A 21,462-nucleotide genomic window follows, 5' to 3' on the forward strand; every position below is an offset into this window, starting at 1 on the left:
ATTGTATTCCTAATACAGAATATTTACCACCCCAAAACACGATGATGATGATGATGATGATGATGATGATGATGATGAGATTTAACGTGCACTTTAACGTCCGACATAATTCGTATTCCCCAAACACAAGAATGTTTTCATGATAATTTTCTATTTTCAGGATATATCACAAACCTGTGACATAAAATATTAAAAGTAAAATAGTTAATATTAATATATATTTAATTAAGATTTGTTTTAATGGCAAAGTTTTCATCAACTAACGGAAAGTATTGTACTGACACAGTTGACACCTTTACCAAGGTACATACTAGTATACAACCTACCCCCGACAGACTAGCAGGAGACTGTACGTGTCCCACATCTGTGCACAAGGCGTGGAGTCGGTGTGAAGAGCAACAAGACTATGTTGTAAGCGATCCGAAGTCGGCCCGCCTCGCCGAGCCTATCGCCGTATACATAAGCCAGTGTGGTTCCGATTGTAACAGCGTATACACGGAGCGGTGGTCTAGCCAGCCAGTACGGTATGGACTGCGTCGCTCGATAGTCACTGCAAGCACTACAGAGGATTAACAGGGCCGTAATTGGGAGATTATACTGTTTTGTTTGACGCTCCCCCGGGACTGTCAATTGACATCTACAAAGAGGTCCCGAACGGTTTCAGCAGAATTTTGAGCTGCGTTAATGAGCGAGTTACATAGGATTCGCCTTGGATTTGGCTCTGGCGACTACGAAACTTGAATCTGTTCATGGACAGAGAAATACTTATCGTGTTTTATTTTAGAAATGTGTGTTGACTTATAAAACTTGATTACACACTGTAGATATTTTTCCGGTTTTATTAACTAGCCTTGGTGTCAGTGACATTGACGTTTTTCAAATACAGTGAATCTGTCACAGTGGGAATATGTGTTAGCTTTAAGTCTCTTGAGAGTCATTCATCTGTGAGCTTCTGTGAGCACGGAATTACTGGACTGACCACTCACTGGACACAACACGGACAGTTGTAGCGGAACACACACAAGGTAAGCTTTCCATCTTCGACAAGAGTAGTAAATGTTTTACTCAGCTTTTAGCGAATTATGAATATTCCCCGAGATAGCACGGTGTGAGAGTGGTCAATGTTTTACGCCGCTTGTAGCAATATATTCCACTGCCGCGGTAGGAGAACATAGGGTATTGCCAATACACATTAGCCTGTGAGGAATCGAACCCGGGCCTTGGTGTGACAAGTAAACACCTTTACTACTCGGCTACCCCAACCCTATAAGAGATAACACCGTTCATTATTTTTATAGCACATTCGGCTATGACATGATAATATCTCAGGATGAGTACTGACTGAGTATGGTTTTACGCCGCTTTTAGCAATATTCCAGCAACATCACGGCGGGGGACACCAGAAATGGGTTTCACACATTGTACCCATGTGGGGATTCGAACCCGGTCAGGATGAGTAAGTTAGATCTCGAACTCGATCAAACTTTAGCTAACTATCTAACCACTAGATACCCACGTCTTCTGTCTCAAATCAACCAGTTCAAAAGTTCTATCTCAATATTGACCAACAAAACAACAAAACCACGGACACTAACTGATGAATTCAAAGCGACTGCGAAAGGTCTTAATGTTACTGTTTCTTTAGGGTCTTTCATCAGGAACCAATGTCCTAATGGCCTTCTGACACCATGCCCTATACAAAACAACCCGATCAATGCTGTAAACAGAAAACCACACGTGTTTATAACCTCCGTTCATTCATTCACGTCCAGCAATAGAATATAAGAAAGCAAGTAAAGATTGTCCCTTAGGGGAACATAATGATTCTGAAGACGTGCATCGATCTACAAAAACAAATATTTTGTGAAATGGCTTTTTAAGATCTTTGAATTGCAATTAAGTGTAATTATGGAGTCGAGAATGTTTCTTCATTCCTGAACTTAAAGTAATATAGACTTGTGGATTTATTAGGGATTTGCTTGTTTAAATGTTATTTTAGGATCTGTTTGACATGTTTTCAGAGATATTTGACTTTTAACAACCATTGTGGTAACTTCAAATACGGAGGATGTGATTTGTAATTGCTTTCTTTAGTGATAAAATATCAACGTGTTACGTCTCAAAACTATTCATGTGGAAATGCATATATATGTCGCCGTAGATGAACAGATCACACGACCATTTCAAGAATAACCTTATATTTGTATGTATAGCTTTGTGCTGGTGGGAGTTGACTGATCCCCTCTATTCACAATCAAGGGCTTCGAGGTACCCATTGTGTGTCCGTAATGTTATGCAGCATTACAGATAGCACGGGGATTTGTCTGTACTAGGTTTACCTCTCTGATATAGGAGAGTACATAGTACAGAGGTGGCTCATCTTTGAGGAACTACTATTGCTTTGTGGGAACTTGGACATCGTAATTTTCACCAGGAATTTGCCCTTTACGTGTAATTGAATCTGTTTGGCCGGATGTGTATCTTGTATTGACGTTATGTATATAACATTAACACACATATATATTGGTGGCTCGGCTTATGTACGGAACATAACATTTTCATACAGAATTTAGGGGTCAAGTTAGGACCTCGGCTTATCTGTGAGATCGGCGTATATACGGGCATATACGGTATGAATATATACAAACACATATTAATATATATAATTATACATGTGTGTTTGTGTGTCCATGTGAACATACATACATACATACATACATACATACATACATACATACATACATACATACATACATATACATACATACATACATACATACATACATACATACATACATACATACATACATACATACATACATACATACATACATACATACACACATACATACATTACATACACACACACACACACTTACATACATACATACATACATACATACATACATACATACATACATACATACATACATACATACATACATACATACATACATACATACATACATACATACCTTGCAACAACGATGGATCTTTGAATGCATCTAAAGCTTTGGTATTTTATGAAAAAGAACTCTATATAAACACTTTGATTAAAAACCAAACAATTGTGATAGTGATTAGTAAAACATCTTAATGATATATTTGGAATCATACCACACACTCTGGTTTTAGTAGGTTTTTGTGATTACAGAAATGGTTTTGTCCTTCTATTTCACTGCATTACAAAATAAATCAGGCTTCCTTATAGACCCGCTGACGTCCCCGGTTACGTGGAAGTGATAACGTTCTCCTCATTGGTCTGAAGGTTACCAGAGATCGTCTCACTAGATCATAGAACTGGGACACAGAGATATATCTTGATCAAATCTTAATGCCCACAAAAGTGCTAGAAATTAATCTTAATGAATTGTACACATAATCAATGTAGCGCCTTGCTACCGAGCACCCTAGTGACCTCTATTGATTCAGCAAACATTCAATATGCACGTTCAATCCGTGCTACCTTCACATGACGTTCAGTGTGCACGTTCAATCCGTGCTACCTTCACATGACGATCAGTGTGCACGTTCAATCCGTGCTACCTTCACATGACGTTCGGTGTGCACGTTCAATCCGTGCTACCTTCACATGACGATCAGTGTGCACGTTCAATCCTACTACCTTCACATGACTTCCAGTGTGCACGTTCAATCCGTGCTACCTTCACATGACGTTCAGTGTGCACGCACAGTCCGTGCAGCCTTCACTAACCATTCAGTGTGCACGCACAGTCCGTGCAGCCTTCACCAACCATTCAGTGTGCACGCACAGTCCGTGCAGCCTTCACCAACCATTCAGTGTGCACGAACAGTCGGTGCAGCCTTCACCAACCATTCAGTGTGCACGCACAGTCCGTGCAGCCTTCACTAACCATTCAGTGTGCACGCACAGTCCGTGCAGCCTTCACCAACCATTCAGTGTGCACGCACGCACAGTCCGTGCAGCCTTCACTAACCATTCAGTGTTGCGCACAGTCCGTGCAGCCTTCACCAACCATTCAGTGTGCACGCACAGTCCGTGCAGCCTTCACCAACCATTCAGTGTGCACGCACAGTCCGTGCAGCCTTCACCAACCATTCAGTGTGCACGCACAGTCCGTGCAGCCTTCACCAACCATTCAGTGTGCACGCACAGTCCGTGCAGCCTTCACTAACCATTCAGTGTGCACACGGCAAGTAACAGTCACATCATATTAAGTATGGTCACACAATGCATATAACATTCACCAACTGTATAAAATATATGAACATCGATTAACCATTTTTAATGATTGTTGTATTTTAGCCGCCATTAAAAGTGGGTGTATATTTTCTTTTATCTGTCAGTTTACAGCCAGGACCTATCTGGATAGTCTACGTACCCTAAGCTGCATCCCATGTCAAAAAGTCAGAACCTCAAAACCCCAACACGACCGCATTTGTGGGCTTAAATCAACTCCCTTAATATCTCAGTTTTGGGTTATGACCCAAGATTCAAATTACTCCAGACTTCATTCAACTTAGGCTCAGACTGAGAGTCAAACTGGGTCCCGAGTTTTCAACCTATGCTTATTCAACTCTGATCATGCGTACACGCATGTACTGTGTAGCTCCAGACACCTCAGACAAACTAGACGAGAAATATCAAGTTTATTTCAAGCTACATTAAGTTTGTAATCAATGTGCGGACATTTTCTTATAAAACGTAGCCGATCAGCGTTTTATATCAACAGTTTCAGAAACGTGATTAACAGGAAATTGAATCTTTAACCGGATTATATTTCAATAGGCTCCTATTTTTGAAGCATCATTTCTCATAATCTGAGATATATGTTTACCTAACGTTTATGGTCAATAACTATTGAGAGTATTTATTATCGATTTACACAACCCTTGTTAGATGTATGCTCGGAAATTAGATTGGCGTTCGGTATTTTTATAGAAATCCAATGCATAAATATTTTCAGAGATTATTTCGTTTATATCATGTAGGTTGATATAATTTCGTTCATGTGTATTTTATACCTAATCATACAGTTATAAAAAAGATGTTTGTAACTGTAAACGTCAAAGCAGCTGTGGAAAATTGATTTGAACTCTGTTTGGAACAATATTTCATGTTTATCGTCGGCGGCAGTTTAATGTAAACGGAAGATATAGTTTGGTGGTTGTTAGTACGAATCCCAGATTTTGAACAAACCAGAATATATAAATGTACAAGATAGACGGATGGTGCAAGGTTCACCCGTCAGACCTAAGGCCAGAGTTCGATTCCACACATGGGATGTGTAACGCTTGTGTACCCCACCGTGCAATTGTTGAAATTTTGTTTAAACTGAGCGTTAAAACATACTTTAAAATTCCTAATGTTATCTTTATATGTACCGTTCAGTTCAATACGTTTATATTTGAGCTCATGCTGTGACTCTGGTGTACCCCGTCGTGATATTGCTGGTATTTTGCTAAAAGCGGCGTAAAACTAAATTCAGTCAGTCAGTCATTCTGTGACTCATATATTCCAAATCTTAGACAGCCAAAGGTATTTATTTCTGTCTATCATTCTTGTTAAAAATGACATAAAATACAATTATGCTTGTATTGGATTGTGGTTCCTAAACTTCGCAACTCAACACAACTTACTCCGTTATATTAGGAGTAAAGCGTACTGACTGAAATATACATCATATCTCATGTCGATTTACATCCATTTATATGCTTCAGTACATACTCATGGTTATATATCACACCTACTATAGATACGACGTGAAAGAAAGACACAGCTTTGGTTTTGTCTAATGCAGTTGTTTTGGATTTATTTATTTATTTATTTATTTATTTATTTATTTATTTATTTATTTATTTATTTATTTATTTATTTATTTATTTATTTATTTATTTATTTATTTATTTATTTATTTATTTATTTATTTATTTATTTATTTATTTTTTTATTTTTTTTATTTTTATTTTTTTAATTATGTATTTATTTCTTTAATTTCTTTTTTTCTGTTTTTGGCTTTTTCGCATGATTTATTTTTGGGGAAGTGTTTATAGACGGGTTTCCTGGAAGCAGAAGCTTCTCGATTCTGATGCAGAGTTTCGCAGAATTTCACGATTCAAGAGTAGAAGTCAAAATAATCATGTCATCGTGTTCTCAATGTGTTTATGTATCCTAGATACATGGTGCACACGGCCTTCTTTAAGGGGGACTGGTTATTTATAGAAATGACCTGTTTACATTGGTAGAGATGAGTACCAGCTCTTGGAGTATCACTTGAACTCCACTCGCGTACGTTCAACAAGTGTGAACACATAACAGACTCCTCCAGTTTAGTTCACATACTACTGCCAGTGTCTCTGTCGTTAATGTACAACCGTATTATGGGCCGGGCGAACATAAAATATGGGGGAACTCCGTAATATAATAATATTTAATCAAAACACTGACATCTGTGAAGGAATGGCTGTCCCAGCAGAACAGTAGTTTCAACAGAACTGGATATCGACGTGACAATTCATTACATACAATCCCTTTTACTAGCAACAGCTTTGATGGTTCTGCCTGGGCCCCGCTCTATTGGCCTAGGACCGTAATTTGATCTCGTGAAGGTCTGCTACAATGTAACTTGCCATTGGTCTTTAGATTTGTCCGTCAAGTAGATATGTTTACCTCGGGCACACATCCAGGACGCCTATATGCAGGAATGTCGTTTGTTGATTAAGCAGTCCCAGCGGTTCCCTATGAGACATTGAATACAGATATATATTATATGGGAAGTAGTGTAATAAATAAATAATGTCATCCATTTGCACTAAATGCCCAGCCGTACTGATTCATTCTCGATGTAAACGGACGGACAGACGTCAGTTGCATTTATTACCATGCATGTATATATAGCGACGAATTATATAGTTAATCACATATGTTATTATTGTTGTCCTGGGTTATGTCGACTCGACTTTTTCAAACTGACTTGGCCTATTATCTTGACAGCTGGTCAACCATTCAGCTACACTACCGAGCAAAAGAAAGTATACGCTTGAAGGTAGTATGTGGCCTAAGGATAAAAACGTAAATAGATTGACTGGCCTATAATCTTGACAGGTAGTATTCAACCATTCAACCGAGCAAAAGAAAGTATACGCTTGATGACAGGATGTGACCTAAGCATCAACATAATAGGCCGAGAATCAGGAACGTCGCCGAAACACTGCGAACGTTTAAGGTCTAAGAGACAAAACAATGGGTAGACCAGTGGTTAAAGCGTTCGCTCGTCACACAGAAGACCCGGGTTCGATTCCCTACATGGGTACAATGTGTGAAGCCCATTTCTGGTGTCCCCCGTCGTGATATTGCTGGAATGTTGCTAAAAGCGGTGTAAAACTAAACTGACATTCTCACATATGGAGGTACACTTTCTATTCCCTGAGTGGTGAGTGAGTGTTTGGCATGAAACAACAACAACAAACATAAATACAAATCAAAGGCTGAGGGTGACTGGTTTTGCACTAAGATACGAAATCTGCGTGAACCCAATGATCTACAGTGAACTAGTTCACTGTGCGGAGCTATGTCCTCATCCTCGCAAGTACCCGCGGGTCGTGGGTTCGAAATCCAGAGTATGATCTTCTTGTGTCAGCGGAATATCCGTGTCGTTGATGAAAGACGACGCTCGCCATAATATCACCCCAGGTTGTGGAAACAGTCATGACACTCCAATTAGACACTGCAGTTTCAGATCGGCTCCATATCCCTAGGTCCTACGATTGATGAGTCGGTCTGTTGGAAACCAATATCGGGTTATATATTCCTGTAAGAGTCTGCACTCTCTTTGTCATCGGAACAACTGACAAGGGAGGGCCTTGTACAGGAACTGTTATGAGCGATTAGTCGCACAATGACTCTTCAAAGGATTATGAAAATGGTTGCGTGTTAATATTTGTTATCTTCATTCGCCGATGCTTTTTGCTAGTCAAGGGAGACATCTTGGAATAATATGACCAAAACTCATAATGCTCGACAAAGGATTCGGTGCCTCATGACAAGTTGATGACGTTAGGGAGGCACACTGTGTGCCAATGTCACAACGTCAAGTACACGTATACTTAAACCGAAAGGTTTTTAGTGTGTGTACATGGCGAGGTAAGATGGAAGCTGTGAAGTGTTTGTATGTGACGACGTTAAGACGTTACGATGAAAGGTGAAGCGAGTGCATACGATGACGTTAAAACGTTATGATGAAAGGTAAAGCGAGGGTATGACGTCGTTAAGAAGTTAGGATGAAATATGTTAGGCATGTGTATATGGCGACATCAGTGTCACAACGTCAAGGTTAAATATAGTTTTTATGAAATATGTTAGGAGTGTGTATATGACGACGTTCAGAAGTTATGATGAAAGGTGACACGTCTATATATGACGACGTTCAGAAGTTACGATGAAAGGTGAAGCGTCTATATATGACGACGTTCAAAAGTTATGATGTAAGGTAAAGCGAGTGTACATGACGACGTTCAAAAGATGATGAAAGGTAAAGCGAGTGTATATGACGACGTTCAAAAGATGATGAAAGGTAAAGCGAGTGTACATGACGACGTTCAAAAGATGATGAAAGGTAAAGCGAGTCTATATGACGACGTTCAAAAGATGATGAAAGGTAAAGCGAGTGTAAATGACGACGTTCAAAAGATGATGAAAGGTAAAGCGAGTCTATATGACGACGTTCAAAAGATGATGAAAGGTAAAGCGAGTGTACATGACGACGTTCAAAAGATGATGAAAGGTAAATCGAGTGTACATGACGACGTTGAAAAGATGATGAAAGGTAGAGCGAGTGTATATGACGACGTTCAAAAGATGATGAAAGGTAAAGCGAGTGTACGTGACGACGTTCATAAGATGATGATAGGTAAAATGATGGGGGGGGGGGGGCCGTATGTACGTTTAGGGAGTCAGGACCAAATTTATGAGGCCTCTGAACACAGGGAAGTTAGTGAGTGAGTGGGTATGCATATGAACTTCGCCACATTCGAATGTATGACCGTCCAACGTGACTAGTGTAAGAAAAACGTAAAGGATCCGTCATAATAGCAAGAGTATCCTGTCGTAGCGGAAGCGTTGAGGTAATGCGACCTTGACCTTACGAAACAAGTTGCCACTGGAAGGTCAGAACGTCCTGCCTTTATTTTGTCAAGATAATAAAGTACGCTGCACACATAACAATCACACATGTAACAAATAACAATGTTATGGTATTAGACTAATCTGTTTAAATTTGCATAACCTAAACTTATATAATTCTACAGTAATCACAGTAGTTAACGCTTGCCATGGTGCTATGATTCGTATCCTTATCCACGAGTATTATTATCTGAATATAGATCCTTATTGGATAACACTTATCGGTGACTGTGTAAAGGGCCTTTGTTATACTGTGTTATACTATCTGTCCCAGCCAGATGTATAGTATGCGTGTATAACGACCTGCCAGGTATCACGAAAGTTGCAATAATATTAATACAATGAAAAATCGTAATTAGTAAGATTAATGATGTCTCTCCCAGGTAGATTGATTTCTGTTGCGATTTTCAACGTCAGAATCGCTAGTTAATTTGTCGATGCTCTTAGTTCAATTTATTCAAACTAAGTTGTGTTGAAAACTGTGTTGAACTCTGATGTGTCGAACTCTGATGTGTCGAACTCTGATGTGTCGAACTCTGATGTGTCGAATATACCGTTGCCTCGAAGTAAAAGCTAGATCTCTGCATATCACTGATTTAGTTATCATTTTGTGGTTGTGTCGTACTTCGGATATCTCGAAGTATTTACGAAAATCCCTTCAACTTCGACACAGGGGCGGAGGGGTAGCCAAGCGGATAAAGTCTTCTCTCGTCACGCAGAAGACATGGGTTCAATTCCCCAAATAGGTACAATGTGTGAAGCCCATTTCTGGTGTCCCCCGCCGTGATATTGCTAGAATTTTGTTAAAAGCGTCGTAAAACCATACTCACTCACTCACTCAACTTGACTGATGTTTTAATCCTCCAAATGTTTTCACTTTTTATTGTATAAATTGTTTTCGTCACGATATGGCTGAGATATTGCCGATGTGACGTTAAATATTAACTCACTCACTCACTCACTCAACTTGACTGACGGTGCTTGATTGTATCTACTATCTATAGTGTTAGGCAGTGCAAGAGAAATGGCAAAGGTATTCCTCCCAGAACAATACACCTGGGGGCATGGGTAATCTGTGTCAGTGGTGTATGTTGTCAGTGGTACAATGGGGGCTCTTTACATGATACCCTGGTGGCTCCTTAAGGGGGTGGGTTACTCTAACACCCCCCTAAGCGTATGTAGATAGCTGAAACTGATCCCTCTTGACTGTACAGACAACGGTATAATTAGAATGTTTACTGCCACAGCTTGACTAATAGTATCCCCTCGTTTGTGCCCAACCTGTGCTTAAAAATAGCGTGAGAATTAAAGAGGAATTCATCTTCAGTACGAGATCTACAGATGCAGATGTGGAACATAACGCTGGATAACACATGGGACCAAACCTGTGACTTGTTGGACACATGTCGTAAGAGGCGACTAACGGTATCGGGTGGTCAGGCTCGCTGACTTGGTTGTGAAGATCCGCTTGGTTGACACATGTCGTAAAGAGGAGAACTAACGGTATCGGGTGGGTCTTAACATCAAGAGGGTAACTCGGATGGTCAGGCTCGCTGACTTGATTGACACATGTCGTAAGAGGCGACTAACGGTATCGGGTGGTCAGGCTCGCTGGCTTGGTTTGACACATGTCGTAAGAGGAGACTAACGGTATCGGGTGGTCAGGCTCGCTGGACTTGGTTGGACACATGTCGTAAGAGGAGACTAACGGTATCGGATGGTGGTTGGACACATGTCGTAAGAGGAGACTAACGGTATCGGGTGGTCAGGCTCGCTGGCTTGGTTGGCACATGTCGTAAGAGGAGACTAACGGTATCGGGTGGTCAGGCTCGCTGGCTTGGTTGGCACATGTCGTAAGAGGAGACTAACGGTATCGGGTGGTCAGGCTCGCTGACTTGGTTGGCACATGTCGTAAGAGGAGACTAACGGTATCGGGTGGTCAGGCTCGCTGGCTTGGTTGACACATATGCATGTCATCGTATCCCAATTGCGTAGATCGATGCTCATGATGTCGATCACTGAATTGTCGATTATTTACAGATCGACGCCATATAGCTGGAATAATGTTGAGTGCCGCGTTAAACAACAAACCCAACCAATTTAGTTTGTATCGTCCTTTCCATATTCGTTAGAAATATCTGCTAAATCCAGAGTCCACTGACCATTCCAGAAGTAGGCATCTATGATCCACTAGCAAACACTGATGATACTGGGTGATCTCACACAGGGAAGCGTATCCTACCAGTCACAAACACACGCCAGGGCTAGTCAATTGTTCACCTGATCAAACACGGAGACATGGTACAAATCTAACGAGGAATTGCAGCGGACATTATTTCGTTAGAAATGTCTCCATAAACACTGGAAGCTTAAATGAGGCCTTGGATGTTGTAACCCGGAAGTTGGGAAATGAGGATATCATATGCTGGAGCTGCTGGATTATTGCTTGACAGAAGAGGACGTTTTCTACTTCATGGATGAAGTGGGGTCATCCCTCTTGTCACCCCTACAGTCTTGGGGTAGCCAGTGGTTAAAGCGTTCCTTCGCCGCACGCTGAAGACTAGGGGTGGGTATTGCAGAGAATATTCATATTGCGATATATTGCGATGCGAAAGCATGTATTGCGATATGCATTGCAATATATTGCATGAAGTATTTTTTTTAAAAAACTACTTATAATCGAGTTACTGTTTGATTTATAGAGCAAAAACACAACAAAATCACTATGCTTGATTAAGCTTTAATAACCAATTTTAACCATGATAAAATAAAACTGAATAATATTTGGCACAAATGAAACAAAGAAAAATCCGAAGATTTCCGAGTGTTTCGACGTTTTCCGAATGCATGTCAAAATACCGGTTTTCGATCGGCGTATCGCAATACGTATCGTTTTCATGTCTGAACCGGTAAATACCGGTAAACCGGTTATATTACGCAGCCCTACTGAAGACCCGGGTTCAGTTCCCCACATGTTTACAATGTGTGACGCCCATTTCTGGTGTCCCCTTGTCGTAATCTTGCTGGAATATTGCTAAAGCGGCGTAAAATTAAACTCACTCACTTCCTCATTCACTTCCTCACTCACTCTAAATCTGTATACAAAACCAGTATGTTTATAAACAGTTTACCCCAAGTTTCCTTTGACTTAAATCTTTGTTGATCCAATTTAAATCCTCGCGAAGAGCTGAAACAATGATGATACGGCGTTAATCAATATTCACTCTCTCCCTCCTAGATACCCTGTCTATGTATAACACTAAAGATGGCACGTGTCTCCCTGACAACGGGAACATACCACAAAGCAGGATCCCGACCCACAAAGCGTTCGTAACGTTACGACCTGTCGTAACTCTATAGTTTATTATTGGCTTACGAATGTGGTAGTGCTACGAATGCTTTGCGGATCAGGGCCCAGGTGCTTTATTGTGTCACCTTCATATCTGTATAGGCTGTAGGTAAACCTGTACAGGTAAACAAGGAACAGGTGAACTACGGTCAACATCGTCAGACCCTCACGCACCTGGCCAGTCATGGGACGAAATATTCCCGACAGTAGGTAAACATGTGTTAAATCCGTCTTCTGTGTCGGCGTGAAGTGGTTCACATAGTGTCTCACGACCGCACCTGAATTCGACTAATTAAAGTCGGAGTATTTTCTGTAAACGTATTATTATTATTTTAAATTAATAATTATAAAGTAAATAACGAACAATTAACCTCTAAATATTTTTTTTAATATATATATAAATATATATTTTAATAGATAATCGATTGCATTTCTATTTGAAATTTAATAAATCTAGACTTTTTAAAGTAGTGTCGATTTGATACTGTTTTTTTTTGGTTATTTATCTTTCTGCGTCAATTATTTTGTCAAAACCAGTTGCGTGATGTAACATTTTGGCAGCTGAAGTACAGCCCTTCCCACACCTGCCCTTCCACAGGTAAATGTTTGCTTTTCTAGCCCGGAATAGCTCTTGCTGGTGCGGCTTAAAGCAACATTTACTCACTCACACAAAGTGTATATACTTATCACGTGATGCACGCTTATTCAAAGGGGCAAGTAACATTTTCTTAATTACAAGAAATACCCAAAATCCAGTATACGATACCGACTATGTCAGAAGCATCACTATCAAATAGTGAGTGAGTGAGTTCAGTTTTACGACGCTTTTAGCAATATTCCCGCAATATCACGGCGGGGGACGCCAGAAATCGGCTTAACACATTGTACCCATCTGGGGAATCGAACCCGGGCCTTCGGCGTGACGAGCGGACGCTTTAACCACTAGGCTACCCAACCGCCCCCTGTCTAATAGTCCTGTTGTTACCATGTATTGCGTAAAACTTTGAGCGTGAAAACTTATTAGCCAGACATTCCTTTTTGCTTTTCGTATTTTTGGTTCCAAAACTAATGTCGGTAGTCGCAAAAGTACATATCCAGTTTCAAATATTTTGCTCATAGTGTATTAAATTTTGAAGTTTTTGCGATATATTTTCATGGGTTTTATCACAGTAGTTTAAATTCTGTATTTATGTCCATAGCGACACAAAATGGGTGTTTAAGCATTTTTTGTAATGTCTGCCCAGAGGAATATAAAAACATGATCCATTTGATCATTGGGTTTTTTAACATGTCAGTTTTGGGGAAGTTGGCGGGTTTAAAAAAAAAAAAATTAAAAAGGGAGCGTATATTTGCGATCCCCGCCGATGAATCTGTCGAAGCCAATATCTTGCTTGGTTGCGATTTTGTGAAATGCATTTTACGTTCGAAACATTGTTGGCTATAAAATAATGAAATATTTTTGGAATGTATTTTCCCATAGTGCTTCAGGCTTTATAATCTTGAACCTTCAATTGAAAATCCCATGTTACATTTGATTGATTATGTATTGATTATGAGTGCCATTTTGTGATGTGGATTAATTAATCCTCGAAGTTAACACGCCATGTTTCACGTTAATTCGCGTGACCTGTCTCCATAGCAACCCGATGTCCACAGAGCCTGGAGATGTCCCAATTCTGAGACTTGTAATATCAGTTCACTTTAACCCAGACAAAACCAGCTGTAATCTAGTTTAAGGCATGTTTACCTAGCAACTATCCCCGACCCGAATGAAAGAAATAATGTCCCACAAGGATCCAAAACGTAATTCAGAGTATATTTTACTCATTAATCTTTTTGGGATTCAATGACAAATTGCTTCTAAGTATGATATAAGTACGTTATTGATTATAGTTGGATTATAACTCCTCCTCCAAAACAACTGGGCATGAATATTTTGTAGACACAAGTTGTCTGGATAACCGAGGTCGTCAATCAAACAGACATACAGAATGTGGATGAGTGAATATTGTTTCATGCCGCTTGTAACAATATCTTGCAACACAAAGTAGCTCCACACATTGTATCAAAGAGTCTAATTGAACCAAGATGTTCTGGTGATGAGCTGAAGGCACTGTGTTCCAACATCGGTTCTCTGTGGATGGGAGGTTTGACTGGTTTGTTTGTTGTTTAACGCCGCACTCAGGAGAATACAAGGTACAGAACTGTAAATACTGGATCATAGAGTCTAGTGACAGATGCTGTTTACAACGATCTACGCAGTTAGGATGCGTTGAGATGGGCCTCCCAAGTTAGCGAGCCTGACCACCCGATCCCGTTAGTCGGCCCTACGATAAGCATGGCTTGCCGAAGACCGGTACTAACCTGATCTAAGGAGTATTAGATTTGACGTAAATGAGGTTCCTCCTCGCGTTCAAGGTTATTGCACTTACAAAGCGACATGCACGTGTAGCTGACCTCCCGCGCGTTGAGTAACGGTTGTTCAGACAAGGCTAGACCACTGGAATACCATGTTGCCAGCCTAATATGGTATACGGACTCCAAGCCAACCACTCCTTGTTTTATCCCCTTCTGACGACTGACTGAGTGACTCAAAGTAAATTTCCAACTTTCCGAGTTTGGTTTTACGCCGCTTTTAGCAATATTCCAGCAACATCACGGCGGGGGACACCAGAAATGGGCTTCACACATTGTGCCCTTCTGACGAGCCAGGTGCGGTCACAACAAGTACAACCCTTTATTATTTTTTGAAATAGCAAGGTTCGAACCACCCGACCTTCCGCTCATCGGGAAGGCGTTCTGTGCTAGACCACGGAGGTGGTCAGTTTGTTTATTGCTTGTTTGTATTTCAGATACCAAAGTGTGAAGTGCATTTGCCTCTCACAATCCAGGGGTAGCCTAGTGGATGAAGCGTTTCCTTGTCACGCCAAAGACCCGGGTTCGATTTCAAACATGGGTACTATGTGTGAAGTCCATTTGTGGTGTCTCCCGTCATGAAATTGCTGGAATATTGCTAGAAGCGGCGTAAGACTAAACTCAATCCAGATCTCCCGAGAGTGTTGGTATAAACACGCTCCAATACACGAGGACAGTAGACCCCTGTGTGACTCAGTGTTATGATGGAATACCATTGAGTGCTCGGAAAACTGGAGATCACAACTTATGAACTCTTCTTTTATCATTTCAAATAACATCTTCTTTCACAGTGCGTTTGTGCAACAAAATTGTCAAATATTTCAACAACAAAAAAATTCAATATGAAATTTGAAGTATTCATAACGTGCTTTATGATGTCCATACCTCTTTGTCAATATCTGTCCTTTGGTTATTGATTCACTTTTAAAGTTTAATATGTGACCGCTGACAAATGAGACTCTATATTCACAATTTTTGCTATACGGTGTCCACAATCACAGTGCGTGTGTGTTTCCATTTAAACCACTTACCACTTTTTCAAATTATAACATCGTGAAAGGGTAGATAACTGAACAGGTGCTTTGTCCGCTAAGGTGAGCAAATAACGACTGTGTATTTTTATAAACAGTTCCTTTATCCTGCTACACGTCTCTTCCCGCTGCAGGCAAATAGAGTAGCCAACTTTAAATTTTATCAAAACTTGAATTGAAAGGATTGTCAAAACTATCCACGCTGTGGGGTACAATGACACGTTCGTGGCCCATACAGGGTCATACATTGTAACCACCCGCTTATATATTCAGCGTGTTGGTGTGTTCCTTGTTTGAAGCTGTGTTGAGCAATCTTCCAGCCATATTGGCAGCTGACGCCATGGTTGCAGTATGACGGTAGGATAACTATCGCCACGGTACATCCAAGTTGTAACAGTGTACTACAAACAGGGGCGGTGGGGTAGCCTACTGGTTAAAGCGTTCACTCGTCACTCCGAAGACCTTGGTTCGATTCCCCACTAAACTCACTCACTCACTGCTACAAACAAAGTGACATTTGTTATAAACTGTGGCATTTTCCTTATTATGTGTTTGGTTAGAATGTAGTCCTCATCAGCACGAGACATGAATTATCTTGATATTATGTACAGATATCGTCGACCCTGTTGTGAGAATTCGTTGCTTTACTAATTAGGGTCGCTCTCGGTAATAATCCAGCTGTATGACGGCTGTTTTTAGACAATCGACATTGACTGACATAAGAGATTTGATTCTCGAAATTTGGACACGCAATCCGTTTGTTAGATAAGAAAAGATAACTCTTTATTATCCTGATGGAAGTTTTGTTCACAACTGACTGACGGAGTTTGGTTTTACGCCGCTTTTAGCAATATTCCAGCAACATCACGGCGGGCTTCACACATTGTACCCATGAGGGGATGTTCACAACTTATTACATGCGTATTAGATCACATAGTTCACTTACAATGCAGGCCATTACAGGAGTTCAGGGAACACCCACGTACTCATCCACATAAATAAAAAAGTAAATTATAGAAATAAATATACTATATTATATATATAAAGGGGTGAGGTTCAGCAGTCTGCAAAAGTACATATATACTGAAATCCTCAAAATAATGACACAACAAGATTATATACTCATGCCAATAATGGTTGTCACCCCCTCCCCACCCCAACCCCCACACACCTCACACACCCCACCCCCACCCCTCTCCAATAAAAAATTGAAGGGGTGACAACTATTATTGACATGAGTATATTTACGCATACATATAAATAGATATACATACTTACATGCATATATATAGGCACGCATATTTTACATGCATATATATGCAGGCACGCATACATACATACACATACATACATACATACATGCATACATACAGGCATGCATGCATGCATGCATACATACATACATACATACATGCAGGCAGGCAGGCAGGCAGGCAGGCATACAGGCAGGCATACAGACAGACAGACAGACAGACAGACAGACACGCACGCACGCACGCACATACATACATGCCTGCATGCATCCATGCATGCATTGTGACAAAGATATGAATGCTTCTAAAACTTCGGAGTATTTATGAAAAAGAAGCATATGTAACCCCTTTTATTGATACATATAAAAGATGAAATTATATGTCGTCAGACAAGAGGAACATATGTTAAAACACAGAGAACAAACACCATTTGGACCTAAGCTTAGTAAACATATGACACGTTATTCGCCCTGAATAAGCATAGGTTACCCATATTGTCACCCAGGTAAACATGAATGAGTAGTGTAGATATAGTTTACCCTACATACTCAAGTAGGTAGAAAGTCGCGAGCCACTATTGGCGTACTTTACCCCGCATAGGCCGGTTGTCATATTCAGGGGTATTATCAAAGTTACTAAATGGGTCAGCAAATTGTAGGAAAGGAGAAACGTCAAATTGTTTTCAATATGTGGTGACAAGAGTCAAGTTTGTTTGTGAAATCTTTGGATTAATGGATTTCGCTGATAAACATACTACATTATAACATGGATATTCTTCTCAGACTCCTAGAAGACCAGTCACCTTCTGGCGAGCGTTGGGCGGGGAAACAACAAGTGGCGTGTTTTAACAGCTTTAGGAATGACGCGACCTTTCTTGGTGTGACCTCGGAGTTGGGACATATGAATGCGTCATCGATGATTGGCTATCTCTGGGCGCGATTCCCAGCAACCATGCTTAAGCAATTTATGTTGATTGTGATATCAACGACCAATGATTGCTGGATGTCAGTATAACTATATATTTTAGTGTTTTGTCGTGACATTTAGAAAAAAATTTTTATCTTGTCCTCATTATACGACAATGTTCTAGACTGATAATGTGTTGAGAACGTGAAACAAACACATCGGGTGTTGTTTTTTGTTTATTTGTTTATTTGTTTGTTTGTTTGACGAAACGATGATCGGCAATATTCCCTCTATATGACGGCGGCCTGTAAGTAATCGAATCCGGACCAGACAATCCAGTGATCGATGTTGTGAACAACGCCCCACACCGTCGGGATACGATGACGCTCCATCAACCAAATCCCCGCGCCTCACCAACCGACCTATACATACTTACGACCAGCAAAGGCTCCTGAGACCAAGTCTAACGGTATCCAACTGTCCAGGAAATGTACACGCCAATCCCTGCATCCAACTGCTGGTCTATACAGTAGGCGCATCCGCCTTGTGTAGAACACTGAACTGGATCCCAGTGACATCTCATCAACTATGTACCAAACTATTGGTATGCTCTCAACTGGCTCGAGGGCGCTGTGGTAGCCTTGTGGTTTAAGCGTTCGCTCGTCACGCCGAAGACCCTGGTTCAATTCCACACATGGGTGAAGCCCATTTCTCGTGTCGTCCGCCGTGATGTTGCTGGAATATAGTTAAAAGTCACGTAAAACTAAACCCACTCACTTATTCAACCAAGTAACAACACCATGTATGTTCAGAAATGTCTATTAGTTACAATATCAGATTACCAGTGTTCCTTTTCCACAAAGTTCGCTTCATACTGTTCGCTTCAAAACCTAATTCAGATTCGTGTTTAAACAAATAGACTTTTTACATCCGATACATATATTAATGTTTTACATAAAAACTGGCCATCCATAATTACAACCCAACTGTGAACCGTACTGGTGCACACGCCACATGGAATTCGGCATTTTGTTCTCATTTCCTAAATAGCTCCGAGGTCTATATTTAGTTTTCACCCAACAGGGTTGTATATTCCCGTGTTCTCTTTGTCTCGATGTCGTTGTGGGGACATCTGGTGCCCAGACTCTGGTTCCACGTGTACACGCTGCCGTGTATGTTGTGTAACTCCTGAAAACGACAGAAATAGAAGTAGAACAGGAAGAACTCTCCCCAGGCGGAGGAAGCAATGTCTGACCGGAAGTACCGCCATATTGGGAGAAACAGCGATGTTTCGCTGGTCTCCGAATGGGATCACTACCTTTCTATTCTGTGGACAAAAGGGTCTTTATCTGTGAGAAATGGGGTAGTGTGCAGCAGCTCTATTAGTGTATGTTTGTAAATTAAATTAAATAAATGCTTGGCTTGAGGCGAGGAGAGATGGGGTTTAATGCGTGCGAGATAAATACGTTTGAACAACGACGTATAACACATGTAGGTGAATGACTGACTGACTGACTGACTGACTGACTGACTGACTGAGTTTGGTTTTACGCCGCTTTTAGCAATATTCCAGCAATATCACGGCGGGGGACACCAGAAATGGGCTTCACACATTGTACCCATGTGGGGATTCGAACCCGGGTCTTCGGCGTGACGAGCCAACGCTTTAACCACTAGGCTACCCCACCGCCCCTTTAGGTGAATGTATCCTGCCACTGTTTAACATGGCTGTTTGTGATTTGGAAAAAGAAACGTTCGGTAACTTTTACCAATAAGTTTTAAATACGTTTTGCAGAAGATTTTTAAATTTCCAGAAATGTCTATGAATATAGAACGTCGAAGCCAGATAGAAACCAACCTCGACTATCGACGAAACAAAGTCTACTGTCCGTGAAAATGCTATAATACCTGAAATAGTTTTGCTTCATTACTAAGTCTGAATGATTCCTTTGTACCAAATACAAATATTTTCAACTCCATAACGCCACTACTATGGTGTTTTGTAACAGACCACAGACGATCCAATTTAGAAAAGCTTTCAGCAACCCATGCTTTTCGACCATGCTTGTAAGAGGCGACTAACGGGGTCGGGTGGTCAGGTTCGCCGACTTGGTTGACATATGTCATCGTATCCCAGTTGTGTAGATCGATGTTGATGCTGTTGATCACTGGATTGTCTGGTCTAAACTCGACTATTAACAGACCGCCGCCATAGAGCTGGGATATTGCTGAGTGAGGCGTTAAACAGGAAACCAACCAATCAACAATTTGCGTACATCGATGCGTAAACAACAAACATACCTTTGTTATAATGCGAAGCAGAGCTATTTGAAGCTGCGCCTATCACTCGATGCTTGACGAGGAGGATACAGCGAGGAGATGGAATGTCTTGGAGGTTTCAGAAGTCCCAGTGTCACGTGGCTTCTCATTGTGGTGACAGTGCCATCCCAAAAGGTCGACCATTTAATTGGTTGCTTTGATATATTTTTTTTCTTATGTTGTATTTTACTTCAATAATTCGGCTTCAGTTGTTCACAATGGCTGCAGAGGAAGGGAGACAATGTAATCACACACGGCACATAACTCCCCGAGTACCCGAGAATATTAATTTACTGCTGTAGTATACATCACACTTAACTCGAACTATTTATCACACTTTATTCGAACCGTTTCAGTCCTATACAACATACGCGACGACAGTTCCGAAGTTGCATTACCCTTAGTTTTCTCTGCCATTAGAGAACAAAACAGTTCTTCCCAAAACGCAAGTAAAACGCCGGAAATGCCCGTGGCGTTCTGTGGCTGTTCGTTTACGAGAACCCAAGGGTCGTAGGGCGTTCCTGTGAGTATATAGCATAAACACATAAACATGCGGTGACTATTCTGATGAAATACTCAGATGAGGGACAATATGTGGTCACGGAACACAAGGTCAAGGTCACGTATGTACGAGATTTGGGTGTTCTCGCGGTAGGGTCAGTAATCAGTTGGTATGCTCAAACTCATGAGTTAGTGAGGGAGTAACATGACAAATACAACCTCTTCATCATTTCATCAAATTGTGGGTAAATATGTGTGTTCCTCATTACCAAATATTGACACAGTTCACCATTTGTTACGAGGGAGGAGTGGAGAGAAAGGGACAGCCAGGTGTGCGAGAAAGGATGGAGACGGCACAGCACAGGTTAATGAATCAATAACTTTGTCGGCACTTGTGCACGTGCTTCTCTAACATCTGGCTGTCCCTTTCTCTGCACTCCTCCCTCGTAACAAATAATGAACTGTGTCAATATTTTAATGATAGTTTGTTAAACACCTTTTTTAATTTTAGGACATAAATTCTGC

The 21,462-nt window shown here is 40.8% G+C and overlaps 1 protein-coding gene across 2 annotated transcripts in view; it reads left to right on the plus strand.

Annotated features, from left to right (window-relative positions):
- Positions 1-517: 517 nt before the first annotated feature.
- LOC124281100 (corticotropin-releasing factor receptor 2-like) overlaps positions 518-21,462 on the plus strand; it is a 99,876-nt gene continuing 78,931 nt past the window's right edge. For both annotated transcript variants that reach the window (XM_046717124.1, XM_046717118.1), the window contains exon 1: positions 518-1,025. The gene's annotated coding sequence lies outside the window, so the exon portion shown is untranslated. The remainder of the gene's footprint in view (positions 1,026-21,462) is intronic.

Source organism: Haliotis rubra, unplaced genomic scaffold, assembly GCF_003918875.1.
Source record: "Haliotis rubra isolate DU_JTF1 unplaced genomic scaffold, ASM391887v1 Scf108, whole genome shotgun sequence".
Lineage (NCBI taxonomy): Eukaryota > Metazoa > Mollusca > Gastropoda > Lepetellida > Haliotidae > Haliotis > Haliotis rubra.